Raw genomic sequence first — 19112 nt, 5'->3', positions numbered from 1 at the left:
TGTATTTTAAAAAAGGTAATCATGGTTGGTTTCAGTGAGTCTTTAAGGATCAAAGACTTCAAGAGTTTGAGGCTTAGGTTATGGAAAGTGGAGGAAAAGAATATTCCAAGTAGAAGAAACTGTGCCAGGGACATGTTTGAAAAACAGCACAGAGACCAAAAGGGTTGAAGCTGGGACTGCAAGACACAAGCAGAAGGAAATAATGGCAGAAATCAGGCAGTAGTTGGAAATATTCTAGATCTTTTAAAAATACACGATATAATTTTATATTATGCAATGGAATGTAATTTAATACCTTTAAACTATCAATATATATGATAAGCTAATTCAGTCTATCAAAAAAGAGATAGAACTAAGTGAAGGAGTAGAGACAGGAAGCATGACCCAGAAATTCTTCAGCACCAGAAACAAGACTCCCCCAAGCAAGGTGAGTAACAAAGGAACCTCACTGATATATAATACTGAACCACAATGAAAAACCATTGATAGAGCTACAGAAAGTTGGTAATTTGAGCGTAAGAAATAATACCTGAGAGCTCTGGCTACCGCAGAGTGGAGTGGGGATCGCAGACAGGATAGACACATGGATGGTGGATAAAGAAATCAAAAAATAAAGGAAAAAAAAATTGACCTATGGAGAAAGGGCAATTTTAATGGACACAGAGTTGGTAGGATAAGAGTCCCAGTGAAAACAAATCCAAAGTGACCCTGGTGTGGTGAAAGTGAGCCCTCCTCAAATATGGAATATAAAGACTCTCCCCATATGCAGCCCTCTGTGAGCACAGAACAGGTTGGCAGGTGAAGAAAACATTCCTGGAACTGAGAGCTGACCCTGAGCAGCTATCCCAGCTTCAAACAGAGATTGGGGAAGGGAACTGGGAACTCATAAAAGTTAGAGTAGCTGATGAAAAATTTCCCATAGGGTGTCTGAACCCGGGAGACTAAAAGAGGCACAAAGAACATTTGCCCGGACAGTTCAGTGTGTTGATCCCAAGGGAAAAAAATTCCAAAATAGCTGACACCCCATAAAGGTATCTTAAAGATGCTCACTGTGGCCAGGCAAGCACCCCTGCCCTTCCAAGGGACTATCTGGATCACAGTTCTTCAGCACTCCCCAGTTTATCTCTCCTAATATTGGGAGATTAGAAGCTGAGAGCTTCTACACCCCAATGAAACACAAGGAGAGTGGCCAAATATAACAGAGTCAAAAATATACATGAAGATTGAAAATTTATCCCTGTCAACAGATTTGTTTCCATAGTGGAAACGAGTCTTTTAACATTCATGAAGACTGATTTCTTTTTTTCTTTTCTTACTTTTTTCTCCATATTTCTATTTTTTTATTATTTTTAAATTGTATCATTTTTTTCCAATTTTTCAAACATAATTTTATCATATTGTATTATTCTTCAACTTTTTTTCCATTATGCATGATTTTGGGTGTATGTGAGTTGTGTGTGGTTGTGTATGCTCTCACTGCACAGATAAGTTTACTTAGTATACATGTAATTTCACTTACATACAAGTTTACTATTCACACAATTTTACTTACATATTAAGAGTGCTTTTCTTCATGTGTTCATTATTTAGCCAAGATTACACTTAGGTGAGGTACAATTATATGATGATCCAAGTTGTTTTGATCTCACATTTTCTCACTCATTCATACCTAAATTCTGGGCCCTCCTATCTCCCCTTCTTCAATCTCTTTCTCCAGTAACAGCCAAAATAGCCTATTCCCTTTTTCCCTCTTTCCTTTCTTTCATTATCTTTGGATAACTTATTATTCCTTATTTAGAGTTGACACATGCTTCCTATCCCCTGCCTCCCCTCTAAGAACTTTTTCAAACACTTCAAACTTTCTCTTGCCTCCTACCCTATTCTCTTAAGAAACTGTAATCTGACTAAATAATATAAGTTATAGAGGTTATGCAATTCCTACCCCATTCAAGTTTTTGTGATTATTCATAGGGACTAGATAGTAGACGTCTTCTGTTGAATAGCAGATAGTTTAGTTTTAGTTTTCTTTCTTTTTTTTTTTTTTAATTGTCGGTGCTATTGTTAAATGCTGACCCCCATCATAGGTGGCAATGACTGTTACAGACGTCAAAGTAAACAACAGACATTTATCTTAAGGTTGTATATTTTTGCTGACATTAGTGCCATTCCTGAGTACCTCTTCTAAGAGGTGCTGGAAGAAGATTGGGACACTTTGAGATCACAGAGTAGAGATTCTTTTGCTGAGCAATACTTTATCTCAATCAAGCAAGAGTGAATCTCACCCCATACAAAATGCAGCACCACCTGAACCTTAAAACTATCACAACCCAAAAAGTTGAAAAGACAAAAAACCTAAACCAATGAAAAGGACCCAAGGAGGAAAAATCAGATAGGGTCCTTAGGTTCCATCCCTTGACATCAACTCATAAAAGGAAAACACACAGAAGTCCCAGAATTGATAAGATAATTACATACAAAAGGACACATGTTAAAAAAAATAGGAAAGGGAATCCATCTCAGCTGATGCATAAGTCCAAGAACTCTGAAGACAGAGGAGACATCCCCCAAATTCCCAATCTCCCCCAAATGAATCCCACTGTTACTGAAGTGGACAAAATCCCAGTGAAAGATTTTTAAAATTGATTATTGGACTGTTCAAAGACCTAGCAGAAGATCTAAGGAATGAATTAAGTGAGAAAATACATGAAATGAAAGACCACTTCAGTAAAGAAATAGAAACATTAAAAACAAACCAATTACGGTGAGGCAGACATTATTACCCTATACACATGTACAATTACATGACCAGCATGACTCTGCACCATGTCAAAGGAATGAGAAGGTGTGCTCCATTTGTGTACCATGTGTCAAATGCATTCTACTGTTATGTATAACTAATTAGAACAAATTAAAAATAAATAAATAAATAAAAGAAAAAAAGGGGAATAAACATAATCACAACTACTAGAAATGAAAGACATAATCAATCAAAAATCACTTGAAAGCATCACTAAAAGATTAGATTTTGTAGAAAATAGAACTTTAGCCCTTAAAGAGAGAACTTCAGGTCTTGAAGACAGGGTATATGAACTTGAGAACACAGAATGCTATCATGAGAAAAAGTGATAGACTATAATCAGAATACACAAGAACTCTGGGACAACATCAAGAGACCAAACCTGAGAATCATTGGATTAGAAGAGTACATGGAGATACAAGCTAAAGACATTAAGAACATTTTCAGTGAAATAGTTATAGAAAACTTTTGCCATATCAGAAATGGGCTAGACATCCACATACAGGAAGCTTCAAGGACCTCAAATAGACCTAATCAAATGATAAGCTCTCCAAGATACATCATAATCAAGATATCTAACATACAAAATAAGGAAAGACTATTAAAAACTATAAGAGAGAAATGTCTGATTTCTCATTTCAGAACCTAAAATCAAGGAGGGCCTAGAATGAGAAATTTCAAGCTGTAAATGAACACAAAAACTAGACAAGGACACTGTGCCCAGCAAACTAAGATTCAAATTGAAAGGGAAATAAAAACTCCTATGACAAGAATAAACTAAAACAATTCATGACCTCCAGGTCAGCATTCCAGAACATACTCAAAGATAAACTGCACATGGAGGAACTAAAAAGAAAAATCCCAAAGCTGGCAGACATAGAAGGATCTATAGGATAATAAACACTAAACAAGAATCCAGACAGTACTAAATATAGCAAGAAATCAAAATGGCAGAAAACCACAAACACATAGGCTTATAACACTGAATGGTAATGGTCTCAACTCACCAATTAAAAGAGAGATTAGCTGGGTAAGGTGGCACATGCCTGTATTCCTAGGGACTTTGGAGGCTGAGGCAGGAGGATGACAAGTTTAAAACCAGCCTCAGCGACTTAGCAAACACTATCACAAAATAAAAAATAAAAAAGAATTGTGATGTAGTTCAGTGACTGAGCACCTCTAGATTCTAGGGAGAACCAAAAAGCAAAACAAACAATACAAAACTGTTCCTTGACATTAAATCCTATAAGGACCCAAACAAAATATTGAGTAATTTCAACACACCTCCATTACCAATAGACAGGTCATCAAAACATAAAATCAATGTAGATAGCTTTAACCTAAATGATACTGTATATCAAATGGACCTAACCAATATCTACAGAATATATCACTCAAAACAGCTGAATTTACCTTCTTCTCAGCAGCTCATGTAACTTTTTCCAATATAGACCATATTCTAGATCACAAAGTAAATCTCAGAAAACACAAAAAAAATTTTAGATAATCTCATGCATCCTATCAGATTATAATGGAACAGAACTAGAAATCAACAACTAAAAAATAACATAAAACCCAAAAAACAAAAAATTCAGAAACCACATAAACACATGGAGATTGAATAATATCCTTTTAAATCAAGAAGGATCAAAGAAGAAATGAGAGTAGAAATCAAGACATTCTTACAAATATACAAGAACAGAGATAAAACACATCAAAATCTCTGGGACAGTATGAAAGCACTTGTAAGAAGAAAATTTATAGCACTGAGTGCCTACATTGAAAAAAAATAGAAATATTAAATAAATAAATGTATGTTCCATCAAGGTATTATAAAAAGAAGAACAAGGAATCCCAAAATCAGTAGAAGAAAGGAAACAATTAAGATCAAAATCAAAATTAATGAAATTGAAAATAAAAAGAAAATACATAAAGGGATAGGAATCAGAATTAATATTGTCAAAATGGCCATTCTACCAAAGGCACTATACAGATTCAATGCAATTCCAATTAAAATCCCAATGACATTTCTATAGGAATAGAGAAAGCAATCATGAACTTCATCTGGAAGAATAAGAGACCTTGAATAGCCAAAACAATCCTGAGTAGAAAAAGTGAAACAGGAGGTATCACAATACCAGAACTTGAACTATGCTACAGAGCAATCATAACAAAAACAGCATGGTATTGGCACCAAAATAGACAGGCAGACCATTGGTACAGAATTGAAGACACAGAGATGAACCCACATAAACACAGTCACCTCATATTAGACAAAGGAACCAAAAACATACAATGTAGAAAAGATAGCCTGTTCAACAAATGCTTCTGGGAAAACTGGAAATCCATATGCAGTAAAATGAAATTAAACCTCTACCTCTCATCCTGCATAAAACTCAACTCAAAATGGATCAAGAACTTAGAAATTAGACCAGAGACCCTGCACCAAATAGAAGACAATATAGGCCCAAATCTTCATTGTGTTGGCTTAGGACCAGACTTCCTTAACAAGACTCCCAAAGCACAAGAAATCAAAGCAAGAATCAATAAATGGGATGGACTCAAACTGAAAAGCTTTTTCTCGCAAAGAATACAATCAATAATGTGAAAAGAGAACCTACAGAGTGGGAGAAAATCTTTTCCATATGCACATCAGACACGACTCTCATCTCCAAAATTTATGAAGAATTTACAAAATTTCACACCAAAAATAAAAGAACCCAACCAATAAATGGACCAAGGAACTGGATAAATAGTTTACAGAAGAAGATATATAGGCAATTAATAAATATATGAAAAAGTGTTCAACATCTCTAGTAATTAGAGAAATGCAAATTAAAACAACTCTAAGATTTCATCTTACTCCAATTAGAATTGCTATTATCAAGAACACAAACAATAATAGATGTTGGTGTGGATGTGGGGAAAATGGCACACTTTCACATTGCTGGTGGAGTTGCAAATTGGTGCAACCACTCTGGAAAGCAGTATGGAGAATCCTCAGTATGATTGCCCACCGCCCGTAGGCGGTGGGCGATCACAACGCGTACACTCTTCTTGATCACAGGAACAAAAAGGGTTTTATTCCACAAGTCTCAGACTTATATTGAGAACATCAGCCTATCAGAGAGTAGACTACCAGAAAAGTCAACCTATCAAGGAACGGTCTCCATGCAGATACCAGGATTGCCTCATGAACAACAGCCAACCAGAGTTACTTCCTAAAACTTGAATATGAGTGCAGCTATGTCTGGCAAGCTGCCAGGTGCCATCTTAGAGATCAGGCCACGGTGCGGCTCTGGGGCCCTCAGAGCCTGCCCCTGACACCTCAGAAAACTTGGAATGGACCCATCTTTTGACCCAGTTATCCCACTCCTTGGTTTATACCCAAAGGACTTAAAATTAGCATACTACAGTAACACAGCCACATCAATGTTTATAGCAGCTCAATTCACAATAGCTAGATTGTGGAACCAATCTAGATGTCCTTCAATAGATGAATGGGTAAAGAAATTGTGGTATATATACTATGGAATATTATTCTGCCATAAAGAAGAATAATATTATGGCATTTTCAGATAAATGAATGGAATTGGAGAATATAATTCATAAGTGAAATAAGCCAATCCCAAAAAACCAAAGCCCAGATGTTTTCCCAGAAAAGTGGGTGATGATATATAATGGGGGTGGGAGGTTGGCCAGTGAGAGAAGAAAGGAGGAACTTTAGATTATGAAGAGGGAAGTGAGAGGGATGGGGTATGAAAAATGGTGGAATGAGACAGACAGCATTACCCTATGTACAGGTATCAATACATGAATGCTATGAATCTACATCGTGCACAAGCATAGTAACAAAGTGATTTACCCCATTTGTGTACAATGAATCAAAATACAGTCCGTAAAAAAGAAAAAGAAAATACACAGGATCAATGCAACCAAGTATGGATTCTTCAAAAAGATAAAAGATTAATAAACTCTTTGTCAAACTAACCAACAGAAAGAGAAGACTCAAATCAATAAATAGAGACAAAAAAATGTCACTAGAGACCATACCAAAATCCAGAGGATCATCAGAATCTATTTTGAAAATTTATACTTCAATACATTAGAAAATCTAGAAGAAATATACAAATTTCTAAACACATATGACCTCCCAAATTGAACCAGGAATATATAGAAAAGCTAAACACACAAATATTAAGTAATTTGAAATTGAAACAATGATTAAAAGCCTTACAAAAAAGAAAAGTCCAGGACCCAATGGATTCTCAGCTGAGTTCTACCAGACTTGTAAAGAAGAATGAACACCAGTCTTTCTTAAATTATTCCTGGAGATTGAAAGGGGGGAAATGCTCCCAAATATATTCTATGAAGCCAGTACAACCCTGATAGCAAGACCACAAAGGTGCATCAAGGAAAGAAAACTACACACCAGTTTCACTGATGAATATATATATACAAAAATCCTAAACTACATTCAAAAACACATACAAAAAATATGCTATATTAAAGTGATTTCCATTCTATAAATGCAAGTTTTGTTAAACATGCAAATCAGTAAATGTAATTCACCACTAAACAGAATTAAGGACAAGAATCACATGATCATCTCAATAGATGTAGAAAAGGTCTTCAATAAGATCCAGTACTCATTCATGTTTAAAATGCTAGAGAATCAAAGGATCAAAGGAAAATATCTCAGCATTGCAAAAATATTTCAGCATTTATGACAAACCAAAGCCAACATCATATAGAATGGAGACAAACTAAAAGCATTTACCCTAAAATCAGGAACAAGAGAAGGCTGTCCAGTCTTACCACTCCTCTTTGACATAGTCCTTGGAAGATAGCCAGAGTGAGCAGGCAAGAAAAGGAAACCAAAGTCATATAGATAGGATAAGAAGAGGTCATATTATCTCTGTTTGCTATATCTGGACCCAAAAAACTCTACCAGAAGACTTCTAGAACTTATAAATGAGTTCAGCAAAGATCAAAACCCATAAATCAATAATTTTTCTACACTGCAAGGGTGATTCAGCTTTGGAAGGATTCAGGAAAACCATACCATTCACAATAACCAAAAAAGCATTACTTGTGAATTACTCTAATCAAGGAGGTAAAAGAGATCTACAATGAAAATAATAGAACCCTGAAGAAAGAAATTTAATAAGATCTTAGAAGATGGAAATACATCCCATGTTCTTCAATAGGTAGAATTAATATTTTCAAGATGGCCATACTACCAAAAGCAATATATAGATTCAATACAATCCCATCAAAATATCAATGATATTCTTCACAGAATTAGCAAAAACAATTATTCAATTCATTTGGAAGAATAAGAGACACAGAAGATCCAAAACCATACTGAGAAAGAAAAGTAATACAGGAAGCATTACAATGCCTGATCTGAAATTATACTACAGAACTGTAGTAACAAGAACAGTATGATATTGGCATCAAAATAGACATGAAGATCAATTGAACACAATAGGAGAAACAGAGACAAATTCACTTACCCAAAGCCGTCTGATATTTGACAAAGATGCCAAAGTATTTTGAAGAAAAGACAATCTTTTTAACAGATGGGGCTGGGAAAACTGGATAGCTATATGTAGAAAAATGAAACTAGGTCCCCATCTCTCACCCTTCACAAAACTCAAACCCAATTGGATCATAAAGACTTAGGGATTACACCAGAAACATTTGAACTTTTAGAAGAAAATATAGGATCAACAATCCATTGGTGCTGGCTTCAAATTCCATATAACAAGACCTCCAAACTCAAGATATGAAACCGAGAATAAATAAGTTGGATGCTATTAAACTAAAAAGCTTCTCCACAGCACAGGAAGTTATTAGGAGCATGAGGAAAGAGTCTATAGAATGAGAGAAAATCTCAGCTGCTCAATCCAAAAAAGTGGAGCCTCAGTTACAAAATGGACCAATGATACATTCCAGACCAAGACTGGAAACTCCCTGGGTAATCACTGGCCAGAGTCTACTCTGGAAAAGTGAAGGAGCTGAGTTTGATGCCCATTATGATATTGGAGCAATGGGGCATCACCCACTCAAGAAGAATAGAGCTTGCATCCACAGGGCTTCCTATTTATTCTACCCTTTGTTCCCTCCATGCCCCAGCCTGCTGAAATGTGCTACCTGCATTCAGGACCCATATCCTGATATCCCCCACTGCCAGTTTGCTGTTCCACACATGCCAATCATTTCTGGTAACACCCTCATCTACACACCCATAAATTTCTTAATTTTAAACATCTCTTACTTCAATGAGTTGGTAATTCAGACTAATTATCACAGTATCCTAGTCAATGAGGTTAAGCCATTTAAAAGACAAAAACAACAATAAAATCTGGATTCACAGAGCTTGTATCCTGCTAGAAAGAGAAAATAAACATGAAGACACACACATATACAATATGTCATGGGGCAATAAATTGCTTGAAAATATAAATATTTTTTTACAGTTCAGTCAGAGACAATTCTGGAGACTCACTGTGAGCTTTTGATCCTAACATCCCCGCATTTCTTATTTGTATGACTTTGAACACATTATACTCCACATTTCTCTATTTCTTAGTAGTATCACAATCATTTTATCTTCCTCAATGCTGTTGTAGTAAATAAATTAATATATTTTAAATGCTTAGAATAGTGTTTTGCAGTTGTTTTAGTCAGCTTTTTCACTGCTGTCATGACATGACATGACAAGAACAATTTCAGGGGAGGAAAAGTTTATTTAGGGGCTCATGGTTTCAGAGGGAGGGAGAGAGGGAGAGAAACAGAGAGAGAGAGAGAGAGAGAGAGAGAGAGAGAGAGAGAGAGAGAGAGAGCTTTGCTCAACAAGGACAAAATATATACATCCACCAAAGAGATTCACCTCCTCCAGTCACATCTTACCTGCCTACAGTTAGCACCAAGTTTATCTCTATCAGGGGATTAGTGCAGGTTATATCTATTATAACCCAGTCATTTCATCTCTAAGCTTTCTTGCATTGTCTCACACATGAGATTTTGGGAGACACCTTGTATCTAAAAAATACCAGGTTAGTTATTTTTCAATGTGTGTTACCTATAATTATAAAGAAAGGAAACAGAAAGCATGAGACAGAATAAAGTGCAGCTTTGAGAAGAGCTATTTTATAAAAGAATGGTCATAGAAAATCCTTAGGATAAGTGTATACTTTACTTGATGAAAAATGTCTATAATGACCCTTTTTTTATGTAGGGTCATGCTAGATCACAGTTGTCTGAGATAGCAGCAATTTCTGTTCCTATTAGTTGGTAAAATTTGATTCACAGTTGGAAATGTAAGTTTTAGAATCATTCTACTTATAGGTAAATGGATATATAACATGTGCAAAGAATTTGCTACATTATTATTTGAGAAGTTTTAAAATGATAATGAGTGGTTTTTGTTTCATGGATAAGGATATGCATTAAATTGATACCCAGAATAAGAATACATATTTATAAAATTCAATACTTCAGATAAATTTGAATATACAGTTTATTTAAAAACATGAAACTTCTGAGTAAATTCTTACTATATGTACTTATCAGAGAAAAGACAAATTATATAGATCTTCCCTGAAAAACATTGTCTAATGGATAACATTTGTCCTAATAGTTCATAAGAAAATATGTACTAAAGAGAATAAAAAGAGTTAAGGGAAATAAAATTAGAGAGTGTAAATTTATTTTTAAAATGCACAAGATAACATTGGTGTTTTTCTGTGGACCAGACCTAACCTAACATCAAAGTATATGCTATAGAATTCCCAGATTTGAGTCACGGAGGTATATTTCATCACAAAAGTAATTTAAATACATGTTCTCATAGTTTTCAATGTTGGCTGTTTAGAGTATATGTTCACATGACCACAACAACAGCAAATTGGAGATGACATTAGTCTCTACAAAATATCCTTTTTCCTTTGTTCTTCTAATATCACTACAATCATTCAAGAACCTTGAAATGAAACAGTAAGTGAGCCTTAATTACTTCTGCCCCCAGTAACACATCTTTTTTCTCTTTTCCTGTGTGAGCTTTATAATCAAACTGCCACTCAGCATGATCTTAGTTTTTGATAAGTGATGTCTTTGGAGATTGTGTATCTTGGAATCCAGTTCAGTACTACAAATCATGAAAAAATACTTATTTTTTAATCCAGGGACTGCAGTGCATTGTATTCTATGGCTTCATCAATGTTTTTAGAAAACCATAAATTTAACCTACATATACAAGAAATTTTTAAAACACGCATACTTGTTATATGAATTTTCAGATATTTTGTTAAAAATATCCAATTGTATGAATTAATAAAGAAGAAATTAGCAAGATAGACATCTTCACAGTCATCAGGTATGAAAACTGTTTTCCAGGATCCTTACCCAAGTTAGTAAGACTGAGTCCCAGATCTCATGCTCTCAGCTTGATTCCCTTTTGCACTTTTTCTACTTGAGTAGATGACTTTCCTTCCCAAACATGGCGGAGTAGATAGACAAACAGCACAGCAATGTGGTTTTTGGTTTCTTGGACCAAAATGGCTTGTTTGTGGTTTCTAAAGCACACAGCAGTCTCAGCGAATCTCTGATCAGTTGGTCACATCTGTGCACTGGGTAGTCTTGGAAGTACACAGAATATTTAAAATACTTCAGAACAGTAAATTAAAATTACTGAAGGAGAAAAAGAATACAAGATTATCCTAGCAGTGACTATATCAAAATGTCATATGTTTATTTGGTTATTAGTAAAAGATAATCATGAAAATGTTCATTTTAAGAATTACTAGGAAGTATATGTGCTGAAACTTTGTTACAGCTAATACCACACAAAGAGTCAAAGTTCCTTCATTCTTGTGTTCAAGCATTTTATTCTTTAAATACATAATGCCATTAAATCATTATGATAATTCTAGAAGAAAATAAAAGGAACAATAATATGTGTTACTTGATGTGGAATTGCAAAGATACCAGGTCAAATGCCTACAGAGGTCATAAAGTGAAATAGAAAGAATGAAATACATGAAGGTAGATAGAAGTAAATGGATAACTCAAAGACACAGAAACTCACTTGTTTCAAGGACTTGTGGGAGAATGAAGATATGGCTATGATCCAGTTATTCTGGGGCCTCTCAACAGAAATTTTCAATTTCTGAAATAGGTCATAATATGGATCATTTTACTACACTGTAAAATTAACATTAAAGCAGTTCATTTTATATCAGTTTAGCACTCCTACCAATAAATTGGAAGGCAAGCAGTCATATGAAGACTAATTTGATTTGGTAATATTTCTCAAATACCTTTAAGGTATTTATTTCAAAATATCTTTTTGTTTATACATATATACAAACATATACATATACACATATATATATGTATAATCTTATTTTACTATTTAGACTGTAAGTTTCTTTTTAAGGACAGTAACTTTTTCTGTGTAGCTCTTACATTGCTTAATTTTATGGTGGTTTTCACCTAACATACTCCTAATTCACTAACAGGTTATTTGTCAAAAATGATGTCAGGGAACATTTTTTTTAAATTTAATTATTTTTCATTTTTTGTTCTAATTTAGTTATCAGAATCTTTAGACTATTTACTAACTTTAACTGTGCAAGGTTTATTATACTAGATGTACCTCAATACATGAATGACTTAAATGACTTAAATGAAATAAAGAATTACACTATGTCCTCCCTAACATATTTATCTCTCTAGAAAGTCATATAGGTGAAAAAAGAAAAACACAAAATTTTTGGAGATAAAACATAAATGTGTTTTATATTTTGACAGTTATAATATCAGGTGAACTTTCAAAAATGTACTTACTGTGTAACTCAAAGGAATATTGAATTTATTTTTTCTGAGCATACTAGAGTTGATTGCTCTAATAAAGTCTGTAACCTTTAATAAATCTTCGATGTCCATTTTTACATTCAGTACATCCTATTTATAACTCTCATTTATTAAAACACAGACACATTGGGGGGAATTCTGCTAACACAGTTAAGTTGGCCCTCAAATTGATATCTGCTCCTAGATTGAGAATTTTCTCTATTTACCCTTTGCTTTCTTACCTACACTCTACCACAAGTAGGACTGTGAATATTTGCAGCTGAGAATCATGCAAATATGTTGAAATCTGAATAAACAGTTTTACTATATTTTGTTCTTTATTAAATTCACTGACTGATATTTCTGTTATGGTTAATATATTTATCATCTTTGCAATTTCTCACCCACTTTTCTAAGATAGATAATGAGTCAAAATGAGGTGAAGCTACTTGATGTACAATGAGTCGCCCTCAAATTATTTTTGCATTTTGTAATTGTGTTGCATGTCTATAATTTTTAGAGAAACATTATTTTATTTAGTAGAAACCATAGTTTTTCAAAGAAAACCTGATTTTAAATTAGAAAGACATTGAATCTAAAATGCTGTTTATTTAGTCAGTTTTTTTCAATGCTGAGAACAAAAGATCTGACATGAACAATTAGAGGAGGAAAAGTTCATTTTGGGATTTGTAGTTTCAGAGGTTTCATCCATACAAGGCTGGCTCTATTCCTCAGGGCTCAAGGTAAGGCAAAACATCATGGTGGTTCCAGGCATTAATCAAGAAGCAGGCAGAGAGAGAGAGAGAGGAGAGAGAGAGAGAGAGAGAGAGAGAGAGAGAGAGAGAGAGAGAGAGAGAGAGAGAGAGAGATGGGGGTGGGGAGCGCTAGCTCTGCTTAACAAGGACAAAGTAAAACAAAGTAAAAAACACAAAGGCCTGCCTCCAGGGACCCACCTCCTCCAGCCACATCCTACCTGCCTACAGTTACCTCCAAGTTAATCCCTGTCATCCCTAATCATTTCATCTTTGAAATTTCTTGCATGCCTCACACATGAACTTTTGAGGGACACATCACAGCTAAACTATAACACTATTTCAGCAAGATAATTGTATTTTCTATCAATGAAATCAGTCTAAGAATAAGAGAAAGACATAAAATTTACCTAATTAACCTTAACAATTCTGGGGACACATTTTCAGTAGAAATCTTCAATTTATGTTAATTTGTGAGATAAAATCATTATAATGAATAGGACAAAGCAATAAATCAGTGTAGGCAAAATTAGATATTTTCGAAAAATCTGTAACCTTAAATAAATCTTCAATGTCCATTTTTACATTCAGTCCATCCTTTTTATAGCTCTCATTTATTAAAGCACAAACACTTTGGAGGGAATTTTGCTAACCCAGTTAAGGTGGCCCTCAAATTGGTATCTGATCCTAGATTGGTATCTGATCCTCTGCTTGCTTACCTACACTCTACCACAAGTTGAACTGATTTCTAATTATTTTTCTATTAATTGGGAAATTTTGACAGATAAAGGTTGACCGAAGACCAAGACTTTGGGGCTGATGAGTGGCAGATTCAGGTTGGTTTGAAACCAATATCTGTATTCTTTGTTTATAAGCAATACTATCTCAAAATATAAATTGACTGACTATAAGAATGTAGGGAGAACAGTGATGAACTGATTAAAACGACAATGAGCTAAAAATGTAATTAGATGAGTTAGTTATGGTTCTTGTAAAGCATGTTGGCCTATTTTGGTAAAACTCAATAATGAAGAAAATTGCCGAGTAGTCTTGACGTCTATCATTCCTGCATTGTGTATTGATCATATTTAGAACTTCTGGGGCAATGAAGAATGAATCTTATTGAGAAATACAGTATTAGATCATTGTGTGGTAGTAAACTGTTACTTTCTTACTTTTCACACAACTTTTATTTTCACTTCTGTACTTCTTATATTTGTAAGGAGGAAGAGTTGCTTTTTATTTCTTCTTCTCTGTATCAGAAATACTCTAAGGTGGCTGCATACATTTGAAGAATTGCCATATTTTTAATCCTATTTCTCTGTGTGTAAAAGAGACATGTGTCGTCTGAATGAAAGGAACTATATAAATAGCATTGTTCCCGATAATATTAAAGTGAACCACAAGGCTGAAGTGAACTTTCACAAGGTAATCTTTTCCAAAAGGAAAGCAGAGCTTCTTGCTTTTATGATTGATTAGTATTAGAATATAGACTTGTGAGGAAGACAAACAAAAGAATAAAAATACAAGTTTTTATTATTTATTTTGTGGTCAGTATGTTTTTCTTCTTTGAAAAGTTGGTTTTGCTTTATATGTTGCAACTTGAACATAATGATTTTGACCAAGGTCAAATGAAGTTTGAGTCTAGACAACGTCAATAGGCAATAGATGATAAAAACAACTAGTTTTCTTCTTTTGTTTGATTACAAAATATTTACACTCAAATTTACTCATATATTGTGAATCATGGAGTTAATATAGATGTATTACATGTGTACAATCTATTATTATTTAAAAGAAGCCACAATCATAAAATCTGGCTCTAACCTTTCATTTCTTTTTCTTTTTATTGGGTGGGGAGGGGGGATCTGGGATTGAACTCAGGAGCACTTCACCACTGAGCACAGGGTCTCAGTGAGTGGCTTAGCATCTTGCCATTGCTGGGGTTCATTGACTTTTATTGATTTGAAGACAAGACAAGACAATGCTTTATGAATTGCATGCTGAATAACATTTCTTAAAGTTGCATTTTAAACATTTGCCTTTAATATGCAATATACTAGTATTAATATAAATGCTACTTCTCTTCCCATCTCCCCATGCTCCTGTCCTGAATTTCCATTTGGAAGTTCTGAAATGACCTTAAAATTATCATTCTAGAATTAATTTTTTTATTTCCCCTCTCACCATCATTAAACCTTCACTCTTGTCTTTTTTTAAAATTGAACTATTGAATGTGTTAATGTCTTTGGTTAGGCCGTGTTTTTTTCTACTATTAGCTAACTAGTCAATGGAGCTCACTGATTGAATCTTTCCCAAAAATGCCACTTGGAATCATCTCATTCATTTATTTGCACTGTTGTGATCAACATTCATACCACTTTTATCTCTTTCTTTATGTAGCTCCATAAATGCACTCGTCTTTTTAAAAATATACACATATCTATCAATTTATTCATCTTTTTATCTATCTGTTCAAATAATTAGAATTGAAAGATAACTGTTAGGACCCTAAGTACATCATTTAATAGCTGTAACCTTGGGAAAATTACTTAAATTCCTAAGCCTAATTTTTCCCAGCTAGTAAAGAGCAATAATAATACTTAATCCAAAAAGGTGATATAAAAATTAAATGAAATATATTTTGCAAACACATTGGTAATATGGAAATATGGTCATACTTGAAAATGTTATTTTTCTCACTTTTGTTTTCAGTCTTTGTTTTCTTCAGCCAGTAAATTATCTATTCAATGATTAATAATGCAGTTTCTTCTCTTACTATTTGAGAAGCACTGAGCTAGGTCCTAGAAATACTGATGTAGTCCATGTGAAGTTATAGTTATATTATTAAATCTCTTCTCAAAATGAAGTAAAAGCAGTTGAATGACAAAACCCCCACACATATCGCTACTTTTCTTACCTCTGTATTGTAAGAGAGTCCTAACCAGGAGCTGATATGACACTAGCATGAGAAGTATATCTATAATTACAATAACATTTAAAACACTAGTGTAGAATTAATCACAGTATTTTAGTATTTAGATATGGTGTATCTAATGCAGAATAAAATTTAGGAAAATATTTTAGAAGGAGGTAACACTCTTGTCATTTTATAAACAAACATGAATTGGCTAAACAAGTAAGGAGTAGATGAAAGAGAACAGATAAAAGTTTAGTCAGAGATGCAGATACAAGAGCCAATTAAATATTCAAGCCCTCCTGTATTGCTGATAGAATGAGTCTTTAACTATTAATGAAAGATTTTGATGTTGAGGGATTATTTACCTAATCATGAACAGGTATTCATGTGCATGTGTATTTTTGTGGGAATCATTTTTAAGTTAAAAATGAATATATGCCAAGTAGACTAAGTAATGCAAGCAGTTTATCAGAAAGTAGATTTTCTTAGTTTGTGTTCTGAGACAGTAGTTTGGTTGAAGGAACTTGCCTCTACTGTACTTGTCAACAACTATGAGGGAATAAGAGAGTGAAGTAGACAGAGGGTGAATTTTATCTGCAATGGAATTCCAAAAACAGCATCAAGCAATTCAAAGGGAATCTTACATCTGGAATGGTCTTTCAGAGCAATCCACATTTGAGGCAAGGCAATGAGGGCTTTTAACAATTATGAGTTATTCAGTTATTGGTTATTGGTTGTCCCCAATTATTGCTGATTTAAAATTTCCTCAAAATGAGAAGCACAAATTCCTAAGTATTAATGGTAATAGTAGTGAACAAGTCACTCTTCTTATCTTTTCTTGGTTCCCAAAGCCACATGCTCAACCTGTTGGTATCAAAGCACTACATAATTACATTAACTTTTGTACCATCTCCTGGAGGATGATACCACTTCTCACTGGATAGTAACTCTGAAGCTGATACCTCCTTTGCATTTTAAAGGGCTACAACATATTCCTATCAGTCATTAGAGTTTCTGTGGGATATACTAAGACCAGTGCATCTTATACATACATACATACATATATACCTTCTGCATTTTTATCTTCAAATATTTTTCTCTTGATTCAATGGAATGATATGTGTAATATAATGTTAGTGGTTCAAGTGCTCTGAAATCCTTAAATGATAGTATAAGTCATGCCATTATTCTTTAAATATAAGATTGAAATATATCATGAGCCAGATCTGAGCAGCCTACAATGAACATTGGTCTTATAGATTTCATTTAATATTATTAGAAACATTATTAAACCCTGTTGTTTTGCACATTTTACATGAAATTGATGTGGTTTGTTTGAAATTACTTAGCAAGTAATATTGATATTTCTTAAAAGGAAAAATAATGACAAAGGCCATGATCATTATTTAAATTACAAATCTCTGGGGAGTTAGGGAAGATAATGTCTAGAGGGAAGAGAATATGATGAAACAGAAGGAAAGAAATTATATTCTTTGTATTTATCTTTTGCATTTATTAAGTGGTAGAAAATACCACTATCAGCAAAATAAGAAAAAAATGAATTGTTTTCCCAAGCACACTCTACTTTCACTTTCCCAATAAATACAATAAACGTTAAGACAATTTGATGGAGAATGTGATATTTGACTTGGGTCTTCAGAATGCATTGGAAAAATAAAGAAGAGGGATAGGTGACTAAGGAGGAACTGGAAATAGGTTGAGAAAATACAGTGGGTAACATTTTTAAGTCAGTTCAATGTCAAGCTAAGTAGTGAAACTTTTGCCTTGTTTTAAAGGAAATGTCTAAAGGTCTCTCAGCAGATATCCCGAATGCTACTACACAAACGTTAATCTGAAACAAACACAAGGTGTAGATCCTGAAAAACAAAAATTTACATGTATGTGGCAAACTCTTTGCTAGATCACAGAACTGATAAAACAGACTTATATCCCTTAGAAAATTATTTAATAGAGTATCGATGATACAACCATTTTTTGCTTTCCTATCTTTTATTCTGCCTCTCATCCCTTCTAACTTTGATTGTAGTCATTGTAATCCACAGGTAGAATATTATATCACTGATGATTATCCCTCCTGAACTTTTCTAGAGCTTTTCTGATTCTAAGGCTTAGGAACATGAAACAATCCCCCTGGCAATTATGCAAGTTCAAACTGGAGATGCAAGGAGGTTAGTTCTATCATAGAACAGCTCTCTCCTTTGAATGGAAGTTCTCCTATACCTTTATTGAGCAGAAAATTCTAAGCTGGAGTCTACATTTGTTCACAATTGTGAAGTACCCAGGATGTTGGCCTTTCTTCTTTTCTTTCTTTGTTCTGGATCCCCACCTCCTCCCCATCTATTTCTTGGGATCATTTCTATTACAAACTACCTGAATGCTGTGTTTTGTTAGTTGTGGTAGGGGAGACATCAAGGCTATGACAATGTCTAAATATGAAATTCATAAATGATTTAAGATGTATCCTAGGTCAATACTTAACTTAAAATTTATCAGAATAATATTTGATCAACTAAGTATCAAATTAAATCTACAATGATATAAATTCTCTGATTTAATAATATATTTACTTACATGATACACAAAGTTTTTCTTTCTTATTAAAATATAACAAATTTTAAATATTTAATCACAAAGTGTTATTTTCCAACATTCCAAAATTTTTGTACCTTAAAGGAAAAGCAGAAGTTTTTTCCCAAGAAATTATTACTCAGCTGTTTCATTAAAAAAGTCAAGACATTTAATATTGTTTTAAAGAAAGTTC

This window comes from Sciurus carolinensis, chromosome 14 (genome assembly GCF_902686445.1).
Source record: "Sciurus carolinensis chromosome 14, mSciCar1.2, whole genome shotgun sequence".
NCBI classification, from domain to species: domain Eukaryota; kingdom Metazoa; phylum Chordata; class Mammalia; order Rodentia; family Sciuridae; genus Sciurus; species Sciurus carolinensis.
This window is presented reverse-complemented; position numbering follows the sequence as displayed.